The sequence below is a fragment of the Cebus imitator genome, unplaced genomic scaffold (genome assembly GCF_001604975.1).
Source record: "Cebus imitator isolate Cc_AM_T3 unplaced genomic scaffold, Cebus_imitator-1.0 Scaffold70, whole genome shotgun sequence".
Classification (NCBI taxonomy): domain Eukaryota; kingdom Metazoa; phylum Chordata; class Mammalia; order Primates; family Cebidae; genus Cebus; species Cebus imitator.
Window position 1 is genome coordinate 2,502,111 of NW_016107385.1, and position 24,161 is coordinate 2,526,271.

General features: G+C 49.6%; 1 long non-coding RNA gene across 1 annotated transcript in view; it reads left to right on the forward strand.

The window, feature by feature from the left end:
• The first annotated feature begins 47 nt into the window (after nucleotides 1–47).
• LOC108306135 overlaps nucleotides 48–24,161 on the forward strand; it is a 29,811-nt gene continuing 5,697 nt past the window's right edge. Inside the window, exons 1-2 of the long non-coding RNA XR_001826022.2 lie at nucleotides 48–183; nucleotides 6,092–6,200. This is a non-coding gene — a long non-coding RNA (uncharacterized LOC108306135). The remainder of the gene's footprint in view (nucleotides 184–6,091; nucleotides 6,201–24,161) is intronic.

The window sequence follows — 24,161 nt, forward strand, 5'->3', positions numbered from 1 at the left end:
ACGCTCCGTCCGCCTAGCGCCGGCGCCCTGGGACCTCTCGGGGGCAAGTGACCTGGGGGCGCTGGGTCTGTCCTGGGCTGCCAGAAGCGAGTTACCGTCTCATCCTAGCCAGTGTGAGGGAGCTAGAGCAAAAGAAAGCTTTGATAGCAGCCTATAATTTATATTCAGCCGTATGCTGGGCAGGTTATCTCACAATTCAGTGCCTCAGTTTCCTTATCCGTAAAGTGAGGGTAATAGTATCTACTTCGCAGACTGGTCGTGAAGCGTAAATGAAACTTAAATACGTCTAAGGCCTGCATTACATCTGGAAGCTTCTGGGTAAAATGTTTCTATGCCCTTCTAGAAGCTGCCTGCATTCCCTGGCTTGTGGTCCCTTCCTCAAGTCATTAAAACCTTTTGCCTCCACTGTCAGATCTCTTACTACTGAGTCTGATGCTCCTACCTCCCTTTTATGAGAACCCTTGTTACATTGGGCTCACTTCAATAATCAGGATAATCTCTCCATGTGAAGGTCCTTAATGTAATCACATTTGCAAAGTCCGTTAAACATGTAACGTATTCACACATTCTATGTACTAGGACATAGACATCTCTGGGGGATCATCCAGCCTGCCACAGAAATTTTTGTAGAAGTCCAGATGCTAATGTGACTGCAGTCAGATTAAACTTTGAAGATAGCCAACAGGACTCATGCAGGAGTAGATGTGAAAATTAAAAGGAAGAAAAAGAACAGCTGGGCGCAGTGGCTCATGCCCGTAGTTCCAACTGCTTGTGAGGCTGAGGCTGGAGGATAGCTTGAGCCTGAGAGGTGCAGGGTGCAGTGAGCCGAGATTACACCACTGCACTCTAGCCTCGGTGACAGAGTGAGACCCTGCCTCAAAAAGAAAGGAATCCGGGATGATTCAGGAGTGTTTTTATTTGAGTAACTGGGCAGATGGTGGTATCATTTAATAAATAGCAAAGATGTGGGGAGTAAAAAGTTTTGATTTGGTCATGTCATATCTGAGATGCCCATTACACATCCAAGTGGAACCACCAAGTGGATAGCTGAATGGGCAAGTTTGGAGCTCAATACAGAGGTAAGAGCTATAATTAAAAGTTGGGAAGTCATCTTCATACACCTCAGGATTAGCAAAGATTAGAAGAGTCTGGTGAAAACCCTTCCTATAGGGCTGCTAACATAAGACCACTCTGTGATAGCACCATATGAATAACCTCCAGTATGGGTGTTCAACCTTTTGGCTTCCCTGGGCCACAATGAAAGAAGAAGGATTGTCCTGGGCCACATGTAAAATACACTAAGACTAATGATAGCTGATGAGATTAAAAACAAATTTTTTTTAAAAAGGTCCATGCATAATTTTCGTGATATCTGCCAACACAGATAAGCAAAAACGTCCTCACATTCAAAGTACTGGACACCTGTGCAAGAGCCCTGGGCCTTGGTATCACTGCCTCAGAAGTCAAAGTCCTGGTTGAGAGCGTCAGATTGACCCATGCATATGCTTGAGCCCAGGTGCTGAGGGCAGGTGAAAGAGTGACCCTCTGATCGTTTCATTTAATTATTTATTTATTGCCTCTCACCAAAACCCACACAATGGGGGATTGCAAACGGGTTCAAATCCAAGAGAAACAAAAGCCAACACAGATTGGCTGCACAAGGTCATCAGCCTAGGGCAGGAGAGGGGCAAAGGGTGCTAGATGTTTTGAAGAAAATGTGAAATCAGAGAGTGAACCTATTTAATAATCTGTTGTTGAATTGCTGGGGAATATGAGGGCTCCCTTGATATTCATGGTCATAAATTTAAATGAAACCAGTTATAGTGTTTATGTGACCTAAGGGTTGGAGATGATGACCATTGTGCTCTGAGCTACTGTCATTCACTGAACATTGAGCGATGTTCTTTGGAGCCATGGGGGACAGGGGGCACCAGGGTGAAGGAAATGGCCCTGCCCTTGAGGAGCACAGAGCGTGGAGGCCATGATTCATTTGGGGCCTCCACTTAAGAGTCAGCAGTCATGCTGGCCACCCTGGGTGAAGTCTCAAGGCTATCCGCAGCAGAATAAACAGGTCTAATAACAAATACTCAAGCATGACATTTTAGCATCGCACTTGAGCCAGTACAATTCAACCACTGACAGAATATTCCTTAGGCTTTGTTTTTCTGTGGGAAATGACTAACAATACCTATTCAGATGTCAAAGTGATCTTCGTTCAGATCCTGCCCCTGCTACTTATTAGTTATGTGGCCTCTGGCAACCTCTCAAGGCCTGAGTCTCTTCACTAGCAAAATAACAATAGTAATGCTTACTTCATTGATGTTATGAAGACTTTCTAAAATACTATATGTAAGACCCTTAGGGTTGCTCTAATATAGTAAATATAGATGTTTAAATTAATTTTTAAATTTTAAGTCATCAGTCACACTAGCCACATTTCAAGGATTCAGTAGCAACATGTGGCTTGGATACTGCAGATGTAGAGCATTTCCATCATCACATTGATAACTTTGGGCCTAGCACATAGTAAATGCCCAATAAACAGTATAGTATCAAATAGTGTTATTTATAGACCACACACTTTCCATCATTTCAACATCACCATTCTAATTTCTGCCATTACCTTAATGCCACCTGTACTATTAGTTAATATTTTTCTTTGACTCATTTTATACTGAAGTGTATTTAATATTATCATCTTAAGTGGAAAACCAGTATCATTTGCCATAAATACAAGGGACCATAAAAGGAAGTACTATGAAGTAAAATAATGTTACTAAATCTAAAATTTTGAGATTAAAAAAGTTAAAACAATGAATAAAAGCAATGATAAAGTTCATTGATTTATAAGACTATATCTGAAAATAAATTCCTCAGTGAGAAAAATGGTATTGTATGTGATCAGTCAGGAATAAAGGTAGCTCAGGGTACAATGAAATTGAGAGTTTATATCAATATAAGAGGGTTAAATTTTGATGTCTTCCAGCACCCAAAATCCTAACTTGCAATTATGTGTGGTTAGGGTAACATATCATTAATCAAATCGTAATTTAAATGCGTAATAGAGGTTAATGGCTTTTGGCCTTAGAACAGAGCAGTATGTATGTGAGGCATGGAGCTGGGTCACTGTCTCTAAGTCATGCAGGCCACAGACCTTCCTGCTCCCTGTCCCTCAGTTTTTCCTCTCCCTTTCACAGTTCTAGGAGAACCATGACATGAAAATCGGTTCCCAAATCCCTTCCTACATCATGGGGGCTTTATCAAAGCCTAGGCAGCACCAAGATCAAAAGGAAGGCCCTGGGCACAAAACACTGTAGCAGCCTTGGCCACTTTGCCATGGGTGGGGATAATACAGGAAGACGGGTGGAGAAGAATAGCTTCTGCTCCTTAGGGATCTCCAAGTGGACCGAAGGGACCTGAATAAATATGCTTGTTTGTACAACCTGAGATCATCTTTCCCAAAATACAGGGGTAATGTGTTTTTTCCTCAGACAGAGCACACTTTAATCTATTAGGTTTTAATCAGAATTGGTTTTGAATTAGGGACAAGGATCTTTATAAGTTTATGGTTAATTTACAGCTGCAGTTACACTCGTGCAATTACACTTTGCAGTGCCTGGAAAGTATAATGGTTAAAAACACAGTCACTAGTTCCTGGCTGGGGTTGCTAGCTGGGGCAGTCACTCAAGCCTGGCAAGTCAAGGTTGCAAGAAGGCATGATTGTGCCACTGCACTCCCGCCAGAGCAACAGTGAGATGCTGTCTCAAAAAAAATTTTTTTTTTGTTTAACATATTATTAATAAGGAAAACAAATGTATGTTACAATCCATTCAAAGGAGAGTCCAGTAAACATCAGGAATTCTAGAATGAATTTGTAAATGGAAGCAAAATTGGATTTTGCACAGTCCCTTCTTCACTAAGCAGAAGCATTTGTACAACTGTCCATGACAACAATTCTCTGCATTGCCCTTGAGTCTCTACAAGTTACAGAGTTGCACAATAGCTCAAAGGAAATGAAAGCCTAGACATCAGCTAATCCAGAGGGGTGTGTTCTAAACAATGTATCATTTGTCATTGGAAACATCCACTATTTTTTGTTTTGTTTTGTTGTTTTTTAGTTTATCTTTTTCTTTAATATGTTTGTTTCCACTAATCTTTTTTGCATATTCCAAAATTCCTTAAGTCTCTCTGTGCCTCAGTGTCCTCATCCGTAAAATGGGGAAGTCAGAAAAGTGCCTATGTCATGTCAAAGGGAGGATTAAGTCAGCTCAGGTATGCATTATTACACTGCAGCCCCTTAGATGGGAGTTGGCTGTTCCCATGTCCTCCTTGTCAAGGTGGATTCATTCTACAGGAGCAGATTGCAACAAGATGCTGTGTACCTTACTGAGGACTGAGTTCTGAGGGGAACCATACCTTGGGTTCTGAGCTGCCTCACTGTAGCTCCAGTGTGCTGATTTTTAAGGGGCAGTTCTGGATGAAGGACGAACGGTGTCATCTAAACACATCGAGGAATGGCATTGGGCAGGTCTGGCTTCAGGATGACAGAACCTAAGGCTAGGAGACCTCCTATGTCAGCGGGAGGTGGTTAGCTCTGCTGGAGGCCTCCTAGAGGAGGCCAGGGGGATCTGAGAGTGTGTCCTGGAGGCCTGAGTGCCTGGAGAGAGAAACCACCCTGAAGCCACACCAACACACTCGCTGGTCTCAGTCCTCTCCAACACTGGCAGTCACCAATTCCTTTATTCTTTTCTGCAGTCAGTTGATCAACAAGTGTTCATTGTGTCTGCTCAGCCAACGCAGGGCTCCAGGAACTCTCTCCATCCCCACCCCAGGATGAAGTCCTGGATTTAAATCCCAAGTCCCAGTGCCCTAGAGAGATAGCACAGGTGCCCGGGCAGCAGGTGCACCCTGCTCCTACACTTGCTGAGACCCTGCAAGAGGTACCTGCCTGTGCCTTATCCTCCACAGGGAACCTGCCCCAGAGGGTGGTTGTTGGGTTTCAAGGACATCATCCATGTAAAGGGCTTATAGTCAACACCCAGTTGACGTAGTGTTAAAAGTTTTTTCACTGTTAACGTTCAGGACTTAGGCTAGATTGCTAATGTCACTTCTACTTCCCAAATTCTGAGAACTGCTGCTTTTCTCCCCCTATCCCCTTTTGGAGGCCCTAGGGAAGTTTCCAGAGCCCATGAGTGTCCGTGATTAACATTGGCCTTCCCCCTGCTCACTGCAAGGAAGCAGACAACGCCACCATGCCCAACCTCCAGGCGCAGTCACGGAGGTGAGGAGTGGCCCCGATCGACCTGCCTGCGGCACGCCTCGGGCCAGCAGGGGACGCCCTGTCCTCACCAGACAAGCACATCCATGGGCAGCAGCCTCAGATGCTCCCAGATCTTGCCCTACCATTTATCTTAGATCAACCATAAGAATACTCAAGATCATGGTCGTCATTTTTCAAAAGTACTTCTGTGAATGCTAGAACTTTCCATGTTACAGGAAGATTATCATTCATCCATTCACTGAGCAAGTGCTGGGCACTGTTCTGGGTGCAAGAAGCTGACCAAATTCTCCACTAGAGAAGAGACTGTTTTCTTCTCAGATAATAGCTTGCTCATATTTGTTGAGAGGTTACTAAGTGCCAGGTTCATTTTTAGGTGCTTACACGTATTCTCTTTTGAGTCCCCAGTAGTCCTGTGAGGTGAGCATTGCTTTACGCCTATCTTTGGGCTGGAAATACTGAGGAGGTGAAATGACTGTCTGGGGTCATACCACTAGTAACAGGTAGAGTGCAGATTTGTTCCCCTGCTGACCCACCTCCGTTCTCTGCACAGAGGAGGCTCCCACCTCTGTGCGGAGAAGAACTTGCAAATGATTGCAGGCCACGGGCAGCTCGGGAGTGGAGCGGGGACTTTCAGCTGTTTAAAGAGGTGGCAAGAAGCCAGGGAAGGCAGAAAAGAGGCCTGCTCTAGGCAGAGTGGAATGAGCTGGGACTCCCTCTCCACTCCTCATCTTTTCCTCCCTCCCAAGCCCCTGTCACCCTCTCACCTTCCATGCAAAATCCTGTCTCCTTCGTCCTGTCTTTGGATTCAAGGCCCAACTTGGCATTTCCTGGTTGTGTCTCTGAAGGAAAGTTATCCTAATCTTTATAAGCTTCCATTTCCTCAGCTGTAAAATGGGAATATCTTCCTCACATTGCTGTGGTGAGTAAAATGTGACAATGTGAATATAAATACCTTATAAGTGAGAAAGCATGCCAGAAAAGCTAGGTTTCATTGTTCTTTTCCTCTCCTTCTCAAGTATAAATATTCAGTCCTGCAAAACACCCTCCCTCCACCCCCACCAAAATCCCAGTCTCTTACTAAGCTCAGCTAGCTGTGTGGAGGCAACCTATCTGGTAGCTGAATCACACTAACATGTTCAGGACAAATGGTGAGTCTGTCACACGCACTCCATTTGTGGAGGAAACTTAGGTGACGTTAAACTAAGAAAAGACTCTAATGGTTGGATTTCTGGTAGAGGGGCTTTGGAGAGATACAAAGGAATTGCTAGTACCCTCCAGGCTACACCCCATGGGCAGCCGCTGGCCCTACATGCCTGCAAGGCCATCTTTGTACAGAATCAGGTGTCGGCACTCATGAAGCATATGTGAACTTTAACAGGGTCTCCCCTTCTCATCTACGATTTCCTTCCTGGCTGAGCCACAAGAAGGGGGCTGGCATACCTCATATTGTATGATGGGAAACTGAGGCCAGGAAAGGCAAGCATAGTTATTGCTCAAGCATTCCGAGCCAGGCTGGAGGTCTGGGGCGTGAACACCTCTTCTTGCCTTCCTCCTCCCCCAACTTTCATGGTTTTAGTAGGTGGGAGGAGGGGCTCCCTTATTCATAATGATTAGGGGTCCCAAATTTAAAGTTTCCTGTCTAGAAGTCTAGGACAGGAAATTATATACCCAGAGTTCTGCACAAATTACCCAGGTGTCTCAACTCCCTAAAGCAACAGATGCTGTTCATCTCTCGGCCTCTGTGTCATCATTCATCCTTGATTGTTCGGGAAAGCCCATTCCACCTCTCTGACAGACCAACAGATACAGATTTATACAGGGAATCCTAGACAAACACAATGAACAAACTCCCATCTGATCAGAGCCAAGTCCTGGTAGTAACGTCAATGAATCATCAACTTCAGTGCGTCACAATATTGAGCTGCAAGAGGACTCCAAGATCTTTTAGTCCAACCCTTTACCTTCTAGTTATTCACAAGTGAACAGAAACCGAGTGAGGTCCAAAGAGGGAAAGTGACTTGACCAAGATCACAAAGCTTGATAATGATGAGATTGGAAGCCCTGGGTCCTGAGCCCCAGGCCCATGCACTTTCCACCACCCTTCACACCCCTCTGCCTGCCACCACCTGCCAGGCACAGAGAGGGGGAGGGAGAGCATAGGCCCCTCATGACTTAGCCAAGGGCAGCTCGGTGTCTCCGTGCAGGTGGACTCCATGTGTCAGCCTCAGCCCTCCCTTGGGGAGGGAAGGGCCTGGGGCCGTCCTCACACCCCAGGCGCCAGGCCATGGAGCTATAGGAGGCAGCTTCCTGCTTGGCCCTCACCCAAGGCCATTTCACAATGGGGGGAAGAGCGCTGAGCTGAGAGTCCCGGGTTGCTGCTCGCTCCACCCCCACTCCAGCCCCTTTCAGACCCCCCAGGGAGAATGAGCCAGGCCCTGACTGAGGCTTGGGGAGAAGAGAGCCACAAGAACGGAGACATGCTAAACAGCCCCTATTGGGAGTGTTCTATGAGCCGTGTCCCTGGGGCGGGACGAGGGCACCACCTTGCAGGTCACCACTGCTCTCCCCCTTCCCTTGCCGTCCACCTGCAAGCATTCATGCTGGGGAAGTCCCTTCTAGGACAGGAGCAGTCGGTTCCAGTCAGCCCATAGCACTCTCATGATTAATCAGAGGGGAACCTGGAGGCCCATAGCTTGGCGGGGGGCAAGGCCTGGGTCACTTCCTGCGGTGAGGCAACGTGACTACCAGGCAGAGGAGCCCACATTTCTCCTCCCAACATGCTCCAGGTTCTGGGGTGAACTGTGGCTCAGCAGACTGAAATTCAGGCAGGAACCAAGAGAGAGACACTGAGACGGGACATTCAGCCAGGATTTACTGTGCCCTTGTGGATAGGGTCTGCTATGAGCTCAGCTCTGTATGGGATCTTGTTTGAAGTGGGAGGCAGTGGTTAAGGACCCAAATCATCCCGTCTTCAAGTCTTGTGGAGGAGACAAAACAAACTTGGGTGAAATGTCAAAGCACAGGACAAGGCAGTGTGAAGTGAGGGCCCACACTCTCATGCTGGACGGTCCAGCATGGCCAGTGCAGCAGGGGTGGCGGAGGGAGTCACTGCGGACAGAGCTTCGGGGAAGAGATAGAACCAAAAATGGTGGGGAGAACTTGACTTTGCAGAAGGGATGGGAAAGATCTTCCAGACAGAGAAAGGAAGACAAGACAGAAATGAACCTGCATACGTGAGAACAGGACCCTGCACAGGGGGTGGTAAACCACGAGACTGGAAATGTGCCTGGCCACGGGCACTTCCTCACGCTGAGCTCTTGCTGCTTGAACACAGCCTTCCTTGGTATCCATGGAAGTTGCTGACCTGCTGAGGCAGGACACCACACGGAGAACTAGGCAGGGGCGTGGAGGTGCCAGAGAGCCCAGCTCCTTGGCGGAGGAGTCCTCTGACAACAGGAAGCAGCTGCAGCAGGCTCGAGAGCTGTACTGGTATCTGCCACTCTCCCCACCCTGGCTGCACCCTGAAGAACAAACTGTTCTTCAAGAAGCTCTGGGGACAGAGGGCCCACACCTGCTCCCAGGACGGGGTGGAGAAACCCCCATCAGCCAGGCTGGGAGCCCAGCAGAGACATCACACAGCTTAGCAGCCCTCCTTGCCCACTGGCCCCCCTGCCTCCTCCTACCCCAGACCAGGCTGCAGTTGACTATGGCAATACAACACAAAACAAGAGCTTTATATTGTTACTATTATTGTTTTATAGAGATTGGGGTCTCACTATGTTGCCCAGGCTGGTCTCAAACTCATGGCCTCAGGTGACCCTCCTGTCCCAGCTTCCCAAAGTGCTGAGATTACAGACATGTGCCACATTACCAGCCAAGAACTTTGGAGGGGGAATGAGAACCGAATCTTCATAAATACCTCATCCTGGAACTTCCAACAACGTCTCCAAAAATAGTACCTAAACTCCAGGCCCCAAACTCTAAACTGAGTGGGCATGTTAAGTGGTTATGGCTTCACAGAAACAGCACAGGAGTGGCAGCCAAGGCACTGAGTTCTAGTCTGAATTCTGCCACTCGTTGGCATGTCACGCGACCTTGGACAAGTCACTTTTCGCTGGACTTGAGTTTCTTCCTCTGTAACTTGGGGAGTTGGGACTGAGCTATGAAGTCCCTTCCCGTTTTAAATGTGACACTCCGATGCTCGCAGGTCACTTTGGGATTGCTGTAGTGACTGGGGGCCAGTGCAGCTGGGAGAGAAATTAGATGAGAATCCAATTGAGGGAAAGATAAAATGGAATTGTATTATATTCAGAACCTGAAATAGATGGGATTTTCTTTCCCCCAGATCCTCATGATAAAGAGATTTGGGGGAAAAGCTTGGGAGATTTGGACTGAGAATATCTTAAGAAGAGATAATTTCATAGAAGATTCCCCAACACTTGGTGGGGAAGAGCGAGAATTCTTCCAGATTCCTTGACGAGCAAAACATGGGGAGTGGGGCGCAGTAATACCAGGAAAGACACATCCCATCCTCCCAGCCCTCTTTTCCCCTTAAGCTGCTCCTTAAAAATTCCTATAACTGGGGACCAGGCCGTTCATTCCAGTTACAGCTAAAACTTGACAGGGCCGTTTAAATTTCCATGAGGGTATAAATGGCTAATATTCTCTCCTTCTGAGACCCAGGGTATGCTGAGAGAGGCCTTTAGAGGAGGTGGGGGCTGGAAAAATGAGTGAAGGTGGAGACCCTAAGATCATGTAGGAGCCATGGCTATTTCCAAAGCCAGATCTAGGCCTAGCAGCTCAGAGCAGTTCCCCGGGGGCAGTGATGTGGGACAAGGCCCTGAGCTTCCTAAGAGCCTCTGGGTCACTTTCTGGAATCTCTCACATTGGCCTCCCTGGGAGAAGGAGCCCAGTGTAGCTCCCACCTGTCTACTGCCTGCTCATCTTCCAGGTGTTGGGGGGATGGGTAACATGGCTGGCCCTCTGTCCTCACCAGATTACCCAAATAGACTCTATGAGAGCTGTTTCAGGAGCCACAAACCTAGGCCTTTGGAGGAGCTCCAAGGAAAGGTGGAGTGTGTGAGGTGGAAGGTGGGTGAGAAAGCGTGCGAGAGGGAACGCACTGTTGTCTACTGGCCCTTTGCCAAACGTTGGCAAACAGCAATGGGAGAGAGGAGTAACAAGGCCAGACTATGGCCATGTTCGGTGATTTGCAACTGAAGCCCACAATGAGGCAGACATGGGCTTGGCATGGTCCAGCCCCTGTGCTCTGTGTGTGGTATGTTGTGTGTGTGGTGTGTGTGGTATATGTGTGTGTGTATGTGTGTGTCTGTGTATGTGTGGTGTGTGGTATGTGTGTGTGTGGTGTGAATGTGTGGTGTGCGTGGTGTGTGCATGATGTGGTGTGTGTATGTGTGTGTGTAGGTGTATGTGTGTGGTGTGTGATGTGTGTGTGGTCTGTCGGGGGTGGGGGTTGTGGGCGTGTGGGGTGTGTGTGGGGTGTGGTGTGTGTGATGTGCGTGGGGGTGGGGTGTATGTGTGGTATGTGTGATGTGTGTGTGGTGTGGTGTGTGATGTGTGTGGGGGAAGGTGTGGGGTGTCAGGGTGTGTGTGGGGGGTGTTTGAGGTGTGTGTGTGGGGTGTGAGGGATATGGGGTATGTGTAGTGTGTGTGTGGTGTGTGTGTGCTATGTGTGGTGTGTGTGATGTGTGATGTGTGTGGGGGGTGTTTTAGGTGTGTGGGGTGTCAGGGTGTGTGTGTGGTGTGGGTGTGGGCTGTGTGTATGGTGTGTTTGTGGATGTGTAGGTGTGTGTGATATGTGTGTGGATGTGCGTGGTGTGTAGGGTGTGTGTATGCCATGTGAGTGTGTGGGGGGGGTTGTGGAGAGTGTGTGTGTGGATGTATGTGCATGGTGTATGCATGTAGTGTATGTGGTGTGTGTGGCGTGCGTGTGTGTGGTGTGTATTTCAGGGTGTGTGTGAGGGGGGTGGTATATGTGTGGTGCGTAGTGGGGGTGGGTGTGGGGGAAGTGTGTGGCGTGTGTGAAAGGGTGGCGTGTGTGTGGTGTGTGTGTGTGGTTGTGTGCATGTGTGGTGTGTAGGCGTGGTGGTGTGGGGGGGGTGTGGTATATGTGTGTGGGGAGGGGTGTGGTGTGGTACATGTATGTGCGTGTGTGGGTGTGGTGTGTGTGTAGGGGCGGGTGTTGGCCTGGGTGAGCACTGGCAATCACAGTAGAGAAGATGCCAAAACTCTGTATTTACTGTCAGAGTCAATGGTGCTGGAAACTGCGGAGCCAGCGCCTCCAAAACCCGGCCCATCCCAAGACACTGCTTCTGACAGCCAACAGAGGAAGGAGGGAGGAGGAGAGGCCTGAAGTGGAGGCTGCTTCATGGAGGAGTGCTCACCAGGCCGGCAGCCTTCCTCACTTCAATGCAGCCTTCCCCCCTTCCCCTTCTAGCCACCGCTGAGCATTCAGTCAACAACTGCTTTGTCCAGGGCAAGCCTCCCCAGGTCTCCCTCTTCAAAAGCGGATGCTACCTAGTGGGAGGTGCGGAGTTACACAAGAAAGGACTACAGGACAGCATCAGTAGTACCAAGCTGTGAAAGAGGTGGACTTTGAAAGGAATAAAGAATTTAGAAAAATAGACTAGTGGACTAGTTAACTCAGGGAGCAGAGAGACATTTCGGGCCAGAGAAGGTGTGTTATGTGCATCTTCAGGAAGAGAGGCTCTTTGGTTGTATGTTCTGACAACTAGTCTCTGACACCTACGGGGCATCCTGCAATTGGATTCAATGTCAATTCTGACACTAACTACCGCAGTGCCTATGATATTGTGAAACAGGTGTTAGGTCTTCATTCCTGACATACAACTCCTAAAAGCCTTGGACTCTCCCAAGTGATAAGCGTCTTTTTGCATGCTAAGCCCCTAGGCAGCTTCAGGATGGGAGCTGGTCACCAGAAGGACCGAGACAAGCTTAGAGGATGGGAATTTCAGCCCCACCCCTCAACCTCCAGGGAGAGGAAAGGAGCTGAAGTTTAGTTGATCACCAGCGGCCAATGGTTTAGTTAGTCAATCATGCTTATGTAATTATGCCTCCATAAAAACCCAAAGGGCACGATTCAGAGGATTTCTTGATAGCTGAACACGTGGGGATTCCTGGAGGGTACAGCACCACTGAGGTTAAAGAAGCTCCATCCCTCCTCCAGAGCTCACCCTATGCATCTGTTCATGTATAGCTTGTGGAATGTCCTTATAGTAAGCCAACATATGTAAGTAAGTGTGTCCCTGAGTTCTGTGAGCTGCTCCAATGAGCCCCAATTAGCTGGTCAGACAGAGCAGGGGCAAAACAACCCAGGGCTTGCGCTTGGCTTCAGGAGTGAGGAGAGGGGACTGAGCCCTCGACCTGTGTGGCCTGACACTATCGCCAGGTAGAGAGAGTCAGAATTAAACTGGAGGACGCCCCACTGCGGTAGAAATGGCAGCTTGCTTGATGGATGGGGGAGGCCCCTGCCCCACCCCTGGTTTCAGGAATGTGTTGAGAGAGTATAGTAGGAAAAACTGAGTTTGTTTTCTACAATGTCCGACTCCACAAGTTAAATGTCCAAGTCCCCAAAACTACCCTTGCTTCAGAATTCGGACACATGCAGGGCCCACAGACTACTGGCACTTCTGTCTGACTTGACTACAAATTTGGGTTCTCACCACCCAAACTGAGGGTTCAGCAGTTCGCTAGAATGACTCACAGAACTCACTGAGCATGCTATACTTAACAATTAGTTCTATGTTCATATAGACTCAGAATAGTCAAAGGGAAGAGCTATGCAGGGCAAGGTGTTGGGGGGTGTGCAGAGCTTCCGCGCCCCCTCCTCGTGGAACGTGGCATGTCCCCCTCCCAGCACATCCGTGTGTTCACCAACAGGGAAGCTCCTCTCAGTTTCAGGGTCAAGCTTTTACATAGGACTTTACTCCACGGGCACCATCGATTAAATCATTAACCACTGAGGAACTCAATCTCTAGTCCCTCCTCTCCCCAAAGGGTGGCGGTGCGGTGGGGATGGGAGTGGGAACAAAATTTCCACTCCGATCACATGCTTGGTCTTTCTGGCATGGCCAGTCTCTCCCTTAAAACTAAGGGCCACCTTGAGTCGCCTCCTTATCATAAGCTCAAGTCTGATGGAAATGCTCATTACAAATGACAAAAGGTGCTCCTGTCACTCTGGAGATCCCAAGGGTTTTTGAAGCTCTGAGCCAGGAATGGGGGACAAAGACCAAATGGGCTTTTTAAAAAATCCTACTACAGATTATAATGGGCAGTTCCTGTAGGGAAAGGAATGGGGAGCCGAGGATGGAAAGGCAGGGTGGGGCAGATGCATAAGGTCAGAAGTGGATGGGTATGGGGAGGAGAAATCACCCGCTCCCTTCTGAGGAAGGGGAGGCAGAGGAGGAGCAGTAGACACCACTCCTTCGCTTGAGTGTCTTGGCAGAATCTTTCACTCTTCGACTATATTTAATTTTCCCCCAGATAGTTCGTCCGGGAGGAAGCACCCTTCAGTCTCGGCTTTGGCACCAAGGTCCGCACAAGTCGGGTCCGGGTTCCCTCAATTCAGCCTCCTGACATTTCCCACAGCTCAAATACTACCTCCTTCTAGAAGGCTTCCCTGATTACCCAAGTGGGAAATGACCCTGCCCTGAATTCTGAAAGCCCTTTGAAATAGTCCCCTGCTGCCCCACCGGGGCTTCAAGACAACTTACTGTGGCACATTCCCATCTCCCAGGGTGGTCCTGAGCGCTTTGCCTTCCTTCCCCCTTTCTGCTTCGTTCCAAACAGCCAGCACTGTGTGCTTGGTAGAACATTTGTGAGTTCTGTGGACATTCTCCATCATCAGTGGCCCCTCCTCTGCCCCTGGCGAACTTCGTGCCTTCCCTTGCAGAGCCCTGTCTCTGAATAGAGTGTGAATGTCTGCCCTGCGAGCCTGTGAGCTCCTCTAGGGAAAGAATGTGTGTCTACCTTCCAAGGCTGGCAAGCAGTGGGTGCCCAAGTGCGCAGAGTAAACTCAGGCACTTTCTCCTAGAGAGCATCACCTTTCTCACATTTAGGGAAAATCAAGAGTAAGAGAATGAGTTGCTTATTCTGGTAGAAGAATGGAAAGAGTAAGAAGAAAGTTGGGGGCTGGGGTAGGATTCACACAAGGGCAAGGCTGGCCTCTTCCCACAGGGCCGGGGGCCCCCTGGGCCTCTTGCCAGGACACTGTTCTGGGTGGGTGCTCCACCAGGAGGCAGGTAACTGGCGGGAGGAGAGGTCAGATCAACCTGGACCTGTGGCAGATGGGCACGTGGGCAGCATGAGCATCCCACTAAGCGTCTGGGGACAGCATGGCAGAAAGGAGCCGAGCCATTCTGGGAACCTGTGAAGGCTTTCCCCTCAAATGGCCTCCAGCCCCTTTGACAACCCCAGAGCAGTGTCCCAGTCTTGGTGAGCTGGGGTTTACTCACTCACACTCACGGTTACCACCCAGAGGCCCAGGCAGAGGGAGGAACGGCCTACTCAGCAGCCAGCCCCACTGAGGCCGGCCCGGTGCTCCTCCTGGCAGCACTCTGAGGGTCCTCAGTGGGCAGACCCCAGATGGGGTGCGTGGCACAGCCCAAGGATGAGGCTTCCTTCTGCCTCCCCCAGGCAGGTCCCATGACTTGAAAGAAATTGCTCCCGAGAGTGGCAACTAGACATGAAGTGGGACATGGCGCCCAGGGTTTCTCAGTGGCCTCTGAAGCCACCCAGAGTCAGTGAGAGCATCTTGACCTCTCCGTGTGAGCTTCAGGGCCTCCGAGTCAGGGGTTTGTCTCCAGGATCCCTGGATCACAGGCCCTGTGACTCTTCCATGGCTGCTCCCCAACCCACACCCCTGCTGAGCACGCTACCCCGAATCCTGGGGGAGCCACCATTTGGGAACGGACGGGATGGAGAAGGCCTGCTCCCAAGAAACAGTTAATCCCCTCCCCTTCCCCCAGGCCCCTTGCACCTGCAGTCTGCGGTGTGTGGTTTCCCACAGCTGCAGCTGGCTCCCCAGAGCCCCTCCCTTCATGGAACCTGAGAGGCTGAGGGCCTGAGGCGCCAGGAGGGGCTCATCGCCCTCCATCCAGCTGCTGGGGGTGGCATGGGAGGGTCTTGCTGCCCTCTGACCTGGACATACCACAAGAGTGCTCTGGTTGAGTGACCAATCTGTGATTCCTGGCTTGCAAGCCAAAGGCAGAGATTCCAGTTTAGGAGGTCAGGAGGTTTCTGAGAAGGGAAACCAGCCATGGGGCCCCTCAGCCCTGGGCTCGCCTTGGCTATGCTGCCTTCTGGAAGAAGCTGACTGGCCTTGGTGTGGGCTGGGCATTCCCCTGGGGTAGGATGCAGTGCTCCAGAGAGGGTGAGTAGAGGGTAAGAGGTGAGTGGGAAGGACAGGGAGGAACAGGAGGAAGTGAGATGCGGCGGGGCCAGGACAGCCTCTGCTGGTCAAGACAGCCTTGAAGCCACAGTGCTAGGACTCAGTCAGCCCTCTGTCTATCCCAGAAGATGGCAGGTTGCTGCAGAGCCTGGGCAAATACCCAGCTGCCCTCAGAGCCAGGTGTTCCAGGGACACCACTGAATACTCCTTACGCTGAGACAAGAGACAAAAAATGCCCAGAGCTTCCTGGCTGGCACACGTCCCCAGGAGCATTAGCCTGGAGCAGAGGCTGGGCGCATCTTGACAGCTTGCCCACGTCCCCAGCCCCAGGCTGCTGGGCAAGTGCTCGCACCCCTGGGGACAGGTGGATGGCACACAGGGTCATGCGGAGGGATGCTGACTGGGTCCAGCGCCAGGGCCTGGGAAGAGGGAGGGAGATGCAGGAATCTGACAGGCACAAGCCTGGCAGGGCCCAGCTCTCTGGCTTCTCTCATATCCAGCTCTGGGCAATGCTTCCATTCAACACACTCCCTGCAAGGCTGTGTGGCCTTGGGCTCAGGGCTTTGGCGGCCTCCTGCCTGCAGAAGTCCCACTCCCTACTCAGAGAAAATTCCCCACCTCAGGGTAGGAAGAGAGAGGACGATTACGCCAAGGAGGCCTGGGAGGAAACAGAGATACCCATCTGCAGGAGCCCCTGAGGCAGGTGTGGGAGGAGGGAGAGACCCAGCCCAGCAAAAGCCACAGTTTGTGCCACACTCCTCTGCCTCAGGCAGAGAGCAGCTGCAGGGTGGCAGCCAGGGCCTGGAGGAGGTAAGGGTGTGTGCTGGGCTGGCACCCAACAGCCTTCAGTCTTGGCTCCCACACAGCTTGACACTCCTTTTGGGGTATAACTGATGCCAACCACCCAGGGCCACTGCCAGGAGTCCACTGTGTGCTCAGACCATGCTGGGCCCGTTCACAGCAGTGCCACAGGGCTACGGGCGCAGAGCTGTGGCTGGGAGCCACTGCCAGTTTACAGTTTGCCCTCAGGTGTGTGGAGGCAAAGTCCTGCATATGTACCCCAGAACTTAAAGTATAATAAAAGACCAGCTTTGCACTCCTGGGGAGAGAGCGAGTGACAGGTAACCTGCCCACAGTGGCTTATTGGTGGCTTCATGGCTGTGATGACACTATGTTTAACATTTACTCATTATTGTTCTCCAGACCCCATGTCTCAAGAAAAGTACAGATGATGGACAGTGGGTGCAGCTAACCACCACCATGCACGTGTCTACCTATGTAACAAACCTGCACAATCTGCACATGTACCCCAGAACTTAAAGTATAATAATTTTTTTTTTTTTTTTTTTGAAACAGAGTTTCGCTTGTTACCCAGGCTGGAGTGCAATGGCGCGATCTCGGCTAACCGCAACCTCCGCCTCCTGGGTGCAGGCAATTCTCCTGCGTCAGCCTCCTGAGTAGCTGGGATTACAGGCACGCACCACCATGCCCAGCTAATTTTTTGTATTTTTAGTAGAGACGGGGTTTCACCGTGTTGACCAGGATGGTCTCGATCTCTTGACCTCGTGATCCACCCGCCTCGGCCTCCCAAAGTGCTGGGATTACAGGCTTGAGCCACCGCGCCCGGCCAGTAAGTATAATAATTAATGCAAAAAAAAAAGCACAACCCAGGAAATGTGTTGCTGGGAGGGCAGCAGCACACGTGTGGGGTGCCAGCCTCTCATCTGGGGCTCAAACAGCTTTGCTGTTTTCCTCCTTGCTCCAAGTCATCCATTTTGACCATTTTATATCAGACCCTTGCCAAGACTGAAGTAACTCTTAGTGAGTTAGGAATCTTTCTATTCATGCATTGATTGAGTATTTCATTCCACAGACATTTAGCGAGTGCCACTGTGTGTCATACATTGTGACATGTTGGGAACACACTGATGAATAAAACAAGGCCCCTGTCCTGGGTGAGCCAATAGGCCATACCCCATACATCAGCTGACGTCTTAGAGAGGTCACTAGCTACATCCAACTCTGACGACTGAACACTTTCAGTTTCTTGGAAGAAAGATTTTTTTTTTTTTTTTCTTTCTGAGACTAGGTTTTGCTCTTGTTGCCCAGGCTGGAGTGCAGTGGTACAGTCTCAGCTCACTGCAACCTCTGCCTCCCAGGTTCAAGCAATTCTCCTGCCTCAGCCTCCCAAGTAGCTGGGATTATAGGCATGAGCCACCACACCCAGCTAATTTTGTATTTTTAGTAGACATGGGGTTTCTCCATGTTGGTCAGACTGGTCTTGAACTCCCGACCTTAGGTGATCTGCCCACCTCAACCTCCCGAAGTGCTGGCATTACAGGCATGAACCACCATGCCCGGCCAGAATAAAGATTTTAAAATCTGGCTGGGCGTGGTGGCTCACACCTATAATCCCAGCACTTTGGGAGGCTGAGGCAGGCAGATCACGAGGTCAAGAGATCGAGACCATTCTGGCCAACATGGTGAAACCTCATCTATACTAAAAATACAACAATTAGCTGGGCGTGGTGGCACGCGCCTGTAGTCCCAGCTACTCGGGAGGCTGAGGCAGGAGAATTGCTTGAACCCAGGAGGCGGAGGTTGCAGTGAGCCGAGATCACGCCACTGCACTCCAGCCTGGCGCCTGGCAACGGAGCAAGACTCTGTCTCAAAAAAAAAAAAAAAAAAAGAGTTTAAAATCTTCAGAAAATGAGAACTCCTCCAAATAAGATTATAATTGTTTTCATATATTTAAAAATTTTATATTTTAAATGTAACAGTCATATGGTTCAAACATAAAAATGACATCAATGGCTCAGTGAGAAGTTTTCTTCCTAACTTTTCCCTAACAGTTCCCAATTTCTGATATAAAAAAATGTTATATCCTTGCAGGATTCATTTATGTAAATACATGTTCTTAGTTTTCCTCTTCATTATTCCAAAGGTCGTTTGCTGCAAGCACAGTTTCTCTTGCTCATACATCATGGAGATTGTCCCATTCTACACAGAGAAGATTTCCCATTCTTTTCCGACAATCGCAAAGTGTTCCTTGTTCTAAACCAGCCTTCTGTTACAGTACTGAGTGGCTGGTGCCCAGTCTTAGGCTCTCAGACTGTGCCGTGTATGGCCTTTCAGACGTGGGCCGGTACATCTGTAGAATGGGTTCAAGGGTCCGTAGCTGAGAGAGAGATTGTAAATTGTCCTCCACAGAGGTTGCACTGCTTTCATCCCCACCAGCAATGTATGAAAAGTCCTGTTTCCTGTTTTCCCTATCAGGCTATTTATTTGTTTGTTTGTTTGAGCCGAGGTTTCACTCTGTCACCCAGGCTGAAGTGCAATGGCATGATCGTAGCTCACTGCAGCCTCAAACTCCTGGGCTCAAGTGATCCTCCTGCCTCAGCCTCCTGATTAGCTGAGACTACAGATACGTGGCACCACACCTGACTCATTCTTCACTTTTTGTAGAAACAGTGTCTCATTATATTGCCCCGGGGTTGGGAGGAGTCTCTAACTTCTGGCCTTAAGCAATCCTCCTACCTCCACCTCCCAAAGTGTTGGGATAAGCTAATAAAGAGAAAGGGAAGAGGCAATATGAGGCCTCTAAAGAAGAGAGGTAGGAAGCAGGTGAAGCCCAGACAGAAGCCTGGTGCATGCAGAGCAGTAGCCACTGCCTGCAGCTTTGCTTATGAGGCTGCACAGATGGGTGGGGACTGTGTATCTTCAGGCCATGATGTTTTAATTGTGTTTGGAGCAGTAAGCCTTACAGCTGATAAATGGGATTTTCTCTCCTGGAGGAGCACAAGACTCTACGAAGATAATCTATGAGGAAAGCCTGAGGGAAGAGAGTTTAGCTGCTGTATGGGGGTATGAGGCTGTGTGTTAGTCCCTTCAGACTGCCATAGCAGAATACCATAGGCTATGTGGCTTAGAAACAACGGAAACGTGTTTCTTACAGTTCTGGAGGGTGGGAAGTCTAAGATTGAGGTGCCATCAGATTCTACGTCTGGTGAGAGCCTGTTTCCTGGCTCACAGAAGGCGCCTCTCACTGTCCTCACCTGGTGGAAGGCTGTCACTGGGGACTGAGTGTCTTCAGTGTTATTAGTGCTTCTTTTGTAAGGGTACTAATTGCCCTTGTGAGGGCTCCACCCTCATGACCTAACCACCTCCCAACAGCATCACCTCAGGGATGAAGATTTCAACACGTGGATTGTGGAGGACACAAACATTCAGAACATAGCAGGTGGCCCGTAATAGTGCACAGCAAATACATATGCATTTCCAATAGTCAGGGGAAGAGACCGAGGGAGACGCAGAGGAGGGTGGAGAAGAGGACAGTCCTCTCTGAGGAGGAAAGGTTTGGGCAGAATCCATTTCACAGATCTAGGAAGAAATGTTCCAGCAAAGGGATGAGCTAGGGTCAAGGTCCTGAGGGGAAGGAGAGGAGAGGGGCCTGCGCAAGACAGTCAGTGACCTTGAAGGAAATGGGGCAGGGATGGCAGTCATAAGCAAAGCTGGGAGCCCGGGGGATGCTGGACCATGGAGAGCCTGGAAGGCCACGGCAGGGAGTTTGGGGTTTATCTTAATAATAATGAGAAAAAGAAACTGGTCAGAAAAACCATATATGGCATTTTTCCATTTCTATGAAATATCCAAAATAGACAAACCCAGAGAGACAGAAAGCAGATTCGTAGTGGGCTGTGGCCGGGGAGATTGGGAGGAAATGTGGAGTGACTAATAACGGGCGCTGGTTTCTTTTGAAGGATGATGAAAATGTTCTAAAATTGATTGTGGTGATGTTTGCACAATCCTGCAAATATACGTTAAAAAAAAAAAAAGAAAACAGTGAATTGTATACTTTCAGTGGATGAAAAAGCTGATTTATTTATTTAGAGACAGGATCTTGCTCTGTCGCCCAGGCTGGAGTGCAGTGATGTGACACAATCACAGCTCACTGCAGACTCGAACTCTCAGGCTCAGGTGATCCTCCTACCTCAGCTTCCTAAGTAACTGGGACTATAGGTGCATGCACTGCCATACCCAGCTATTTTTTAAGGGTTTTTTTGCAGAGATGGGGGCCGGGGAGTGGGGGCGGTCTCACTACATTGCCCAGGGTAACCTCAAACTCCCAGACTCAAGTGATCTTCCTGCCTTGGCCCGTCAAAGTGCTAGGATTATAGCCATGAGTCACTATGCCCAGCCTTATTATTTTTTAAAAAAGATTTTTTAAAATAAAAATATATAAAGGATAATAGCAAGCTGTTAGAGGGCGATGTAATCAGCAGTAGCATTGTCACTCAGGCTGTCGTGGGAGAACAAACGGCAGGAAGCGGGGAGTGGGGGCGGGAGATGGTCAGGAGGCTAGTGCAGTGGGCCAGGCGAGGGGCAGTGGTGACTTGGCCCAGGTCAGTCACTTTGTGATGAGGATTAATGAGAAGCCCAGACTGCGGTATTTTCTGAAGCTAGAGTTTGATAATGAATTGGATGGGAGGGGTGGGAGAGAGAAATGAATCCCACCCATCTAACCGCAGTGAAAAGACTGGAGGAAGAGTTGGACAAGGGGAGGGACAGGGCATGTGAGCTCCATTTCGGACATGACAGGCCTCCGAGGTGTCAGCTAGGCAGAGGGGATGTCAGGGCAGAGCCACCACTATGTAGATAGTCACTGCTAAGAGCCAGGCACTCCTCCAAACACATACATTACATCATGAGTCTTCTCAGTAACCTATGAGGTGAGAGCTACAGTTACCACTGTCCATACAGGGCATATCCTACGTACCACTTCAAACGCGCACAGCCTCACCTCTTGTTCCAGCCTTTGCTCCAGCGACCAGTTTTGCACAGGTCTTGACCAGCATTGTGTAAATGCAGCCTGACAAGGCCTCTTCATGTGCCTCTCGCCTGATATTGTGATGGGGGGACACCCATGGAACCTGCTTGGCATTGACACATGAGCCACCCAGAAGTGCAGGAGAGCTAACATTCCATGAGATGACACAACAGGAGCTGACAGATAACTGTCTCTCTTCCAGCGGCTTCTGAAGCACATTTCACAAAGCTTCACAGAAAGACGGAGTGGTGTTCACTCAGAGAGATGTTAACATACTCTCGAATTGACTCCCCTCTTTCTCCATTTTCTATCTCCTCCCCCACACCCCTGCTCCTTGGGATCATGTTTCCAAATAAACTACTCATGCTTAAGCCTTTGTCTCAGGCTCCATGTAAAAGCCGATCTTACATAGAGAATTTAACAGCAGCAACATCACACTAGCGTCACGGTCACGAGGGCCAGAGCAGGGGCTCACACTCCGGCAAGCTTCTCTATTCTCTTCCGCGTTGCCTCTCAAAGATCCTAACCTCTAGAAGACATTTAAAGGCACAGGCCTAAATGGAATCTAACCATCTAACTGGGAGAGACTGTAAACAAGAAAAAAGTCCCCACCCCACACTCAAATTTAGAGATGAAGAAGAGGAGGAGCCAACGAAGGAGCTGGAGAAAGAGCTGCCACCCGGCTAGGAGGAAACCAGGCCAGTGTGGAGTCCGGGACTCCAAGAAAAGGTAGCATTGCAAAGAGGAGTGAGTGCTCTACTGTTCACACACTGCTGAGAAATTGATGAGGTGAGAACAGGAGGCAGACCTCTTGGATGCACCAACAGGAGATCACTGGTGACTTGGACAAGAGCAGTTTCAATGGAGTGGCAGAGACAAAAACTTGGCTGGAGCAGGCTAAGAGGGAGGTGAAGATACAGAGAGGCAGCCAGCAGGGACAACCAGTCCAAGGAGGAGTGTGGAAAAAGGAGGAGAAAGTGGAGCAGAAGCTGAAGAGGGTGTAGGGTCAAGGTAGCATTTGTTTTGAAATGAGAGAGATCATAGCATGTTTATGTGCTGAAGGCAATGGCCTGGTAGAGAGAGAGAGTTGCATAGTGCAGCAAAGAGAAAGATGATTTCAGGCAAAGTCTTGAGTAAGTGAAGGGATAAGGTATACAAAATGAAGGGATTGGCCAGGGATGCAAGAGGAGACCATCCATCCATCCATCCATCCACCCATCCATCCATCCATCCATCCTCCCATCTACCCATCCATCCATCCATCTATCCATCCATCCATCCATCCATCCATCCTCCCATCTACCCATCCATCCATCCATCCATCCATCCATCCATCCACCCACCCACCCGTCCATCCGTCCGTCCATCCATCCATCCATCCATCCATCCACCCACCCATCCATCCATCCATCCATCCATCCGTCCATCCATCCATCCATCCACCCATCCATCCATCCACCCATCCATCCATCCACCCATCCATCCATGCATCCATCCATCCATCCACCTATCCATCCATCCATCCATCCATCCATCCACCTATCCATCCATCCATCCAACCATCTATCTACCCATCCACCCATCCATCCATCCACCCATTCATCTACCCATCCATCTGTCCATCCATCCATTGTCCGTTCATCCATCCATCCATCCATTCATCTGTCCATCCATCCCTTCATCCATCTGTCCATCCATCCAATCCATCCATCCATCCATCCATCTGTCCATCTATCTATCCATCCATCCATCCATCAATCCATCTGTCCATCTGCCCATCTGTCCATCTGTCTGTGTGTCCATCCATCCATCCATCCATCCATCCATCCATCTATCCATGCATGCATCTGTTGTGAGAAAAGAAGGCAGCAGCGGGCATAGATGCAGGCATCTTGGGAGATCTGACAGTGAGAAGGCAGTTACATTCCAGCTGATGACATTTAGTTTCTCAGCAAAGTAAGAAGCAAGATCTTTAACAGCCAGAAACTAAGGGAAGGTGTTGAGGGTTGGAGAAGATGTGGAATGCTCATCTGGGGAGTGGGGGCATGGATTTAGTAGAGAAATATAGTAAGATTGCTGGGCAAACTGAGCGCCCACATGAAGTTTGTGGCCAGAAGAGTCAGGTGCAGCTACTCAGCATGGCTGTGAGTTTTCCCAGCAATACTCAGCTACTCAGTGCAGGTGCAGGGTGTTGGGTTTAAGCAGAGTGGAGGCTGTGTCAGGAGATTCCAACTGAAGGGAAAGGAGCAAGAGAGGAGACGGCTTCTGCAAATGGGTGATTCTTGTCAGAGTCCACAGAATCGAGCTGGAGAAGGGAGTTGCAGGTAGTGAAAGCAGACAAGTTCAAAGGCAGTGAGGTCCCAAAGGGGACACGACAGTGAACGGAGATAACAGAATAAATCAGTTGAGGACCCAGGAAGGGGTGGTCAGACAGCAGGGGGTTCAGAAGTGCTGAGGCATAAGCCATGGCCATGGGAGTGGGAGGCAGAGGTAGCATAGTGAGAGGTGGAGAGTGAGGAGGCCAAAGACCAAGAGGTGCTGGGTAGACATCTACATGGATGACCTTCCTTGTCCCCCAACTCTTAAACAGCTCCCCCTACTACCACTACCCCTTCATCTGCCTT